The 2,337-nt window shown below is 55.8% G+C and overlaps 1 long non-coding RNA gene across 1 annotated transcript; it reads left to right on the forward strand.

Annotated features, from left to right (window-relative positions):
• On the forward strand, positions 1 to 1,803 carry LOC120859999. The gene is made up of 3 exons (XR_005720214.1): positions 1 to 53; positions 670 to 711; positions 957 to 1,803. It is a non-coding gene; the product is annotated as an uncharacterized LOC120859999 (long non-coding RNA).
• Positions 1,804 to 2,337: the final 534 nt, after the last annotated feature.

The following is a 2,337-nucleotide window of genomic DNA, read 5'->3' on the forward strand; positions in this document are numbered from 1 at the left end:
GTAACTCCTGTCTCCTCCCAGGACGTGGTCCCTCTGGCAGCTCTGTCTCCCCGGTAAGTATATTCCTTCTTTGTCTCTTCTCCCTAGGGTCCCAGCTTCACAGGCTCAGGGCAGGGGGACTGTCCAACCCTGATGCACTGTGCAGACCCCTTTCACTCAAGGGTAGTTGAAAGTCGCTCAGTCTTGTGAGCCTTTGTGACCTCATGGACTGTAGACCACCAGGCTCCTCGGTCCATGGATTTCTCCAGGCAAGAATACTGGAATGGGTTACCATTGCCTTCTCTAGGGGATCTCCCTGACCCAGGGATCGAGCCAGGGCCTCCTGCATTTCAGGCAGATTCTTTGCCTTCTGAGCCACCAGGGAAGCTCATAAGAGTAGTTAGGACATGACAACTCCCACCAAGCTGAGGCTGGATGCTCTTCAGGGACGTGACCACCCACCAGCTTATCCTGGGGCTGCCCTGGTCCCCTGACTTAAACTCAGGTGAACCCTGGAGTCGAGCCAGGAGGAGAGTGGGCACTGGATCATCAGTCAGGGGAGCCAGGCTAACAAGGGTGGAAACAGAGCCCAGACAGGATTTGGGGTGGGGGCTGCAGGCTTGGAGATGGCTGCTTGGGAGAAATGACTCTCTTTCCATCTCCTCTGATGCCCGCTTCCTCCATGCCCAGGCCTCCCTACCTGATGCCAGGCCACCAGCTCCCATCTACCAGGTGAGTGTGGGGATCCAGGGTCTGGTCCCATAAGCCCAAGGGGCACAGGAAATGCCCCCTGCACAGCTGGCTGTGTTTGAAGGTCCATGAAATAGCAGGAAAGATGGAAAGGGGATGAAGAGGAGGTGGGTCTGGACCAAAAACCTCTGACACAAGCAGACCCTGGGTGACCCGGGGCTGGGAAGTCCTTGGGAAGTCATCTGAGAAGGTTACATGAGCTTGGAGGCGTCGGTTTTCTTTTGCAGGAATTAATACGCCCCGACACAGACGTTTACTGTCATATCAGCTACAAAGCAGATGTGGGTCCTTAGTTCCTCCAGACAGGGCTCCTTAACAGACTGTGGGAAAGAGCTTACCTGAGACCCAAGACCCAAGTGAGGTCAAGAGGAAGAGCCTGAGGCAGAGAACCAGCTCTGGTATCTGAGGATATTCGGGAACCTGGGCCCAGGCTCAGGGTCGATTCCTGGAGACCCTGACAGGCTGCCCTGAACCCTGGGTGGACCAGAATTCAGGCTGCGATTCCCACATTTGGGGGAGCTTTCAACAGGGCAAGTGCCTGGGCCCGTGACCCACTGCGGACCACCAGAGAGATCTGAATAAAGAGCACTTTCCTTCTGGCTGGGAAATGTACTTCCCTTGGGTCCTGTCCAGCAAGAAATTCACCTGAATCTCTGCTCCGGTCTCTCCATGGTTCTTCAGGGAAAGTATCAGCTCTAGTTACCTGACCTCGACATCTATTCCCTGGGGGAAAGGAAGGGGAAGATTGTGAGAATGGAGGGAGGGGGCATGCTAACAGGAAAGGAGTGTCATCACACCCTTTGCAGCCACGTGGGCACTCAGCAGTCTTCACAGTACCCTGGGGTCCCAGACACCTCCCAGTGCCTGCTCACCTGGCATGGAGTCTCTGGAGCACAGAATAAGGGACCATCTGAGACCCACTACAACACGTGTCAGGAAAGTCGAGGTGTGGGTGAGACAGCTATTGTGGGTGAGGCCCCTTTGCAGCCTCTTGGTGTCCTGAGCCCTCTGGCCCTCCTCTCCAGGCCCTCCTGGCCCCAACTGGTGCTGTCTCAAATGAATTTTTGTTCTTCAGTTGCTAAGTTGTGTCTGAGTCTTTGGGACACCATGGATTGCAGCACGCCAGGCTTCCCTGTCCTTCACGAATATCCCCCGGAGTTTGCTTCAACTAATCTCCACTGAGTCCACGATGGGACAGGAACTTTTGTCTGTCCCCAGATCTAGGATCCGGAATGCCTTCTCTCTCCATGGGTTTCTGTTGCTTCCCTAAGGACCTAACCCCTGAGGACACCGTTCCCTCTCGGGGGACAGAGGAGCAATCAGAGTCACCAAAGTAAGAGGGATTCAGAAGCCATGCTCTGAGCAAGGCCCTCCTGGGAACTTCCCGTGACCTCTATCCACTTCCTGCTGGTTTCCACTTTGCTTTTTGGTGCGGATTGTGAGCCTGCTCCCAACACGCACACACACACGTGAGCCTCAGGGAGGAGTTGCAGGCCCTACCTGAAACTCAGTCTGGCTACCACGGCAAAGGGCCCACCTGTCCCCTCCTCAAAGTGTCCCGAGGGCCTCCCCACCCGGATCTCACCTGCAGCCCCCACCACACACCTG

Source organism: Oryx dammah, unplaced genomic scaffold, assembly GCF_014754425.2.
Source record: "Oryx dammah isolate SB20612 unplaced genomic scaffold, SCBI_Odam_1.1 HiC_scaffold_5729, whole genome shotgun sequence".
NCBI classification, from domain to species: Eukaryota; Metazoa; Chordata; class Mammalia; order Artiodactyla; family Bovidae; genus Oryx; species Oryx dammah.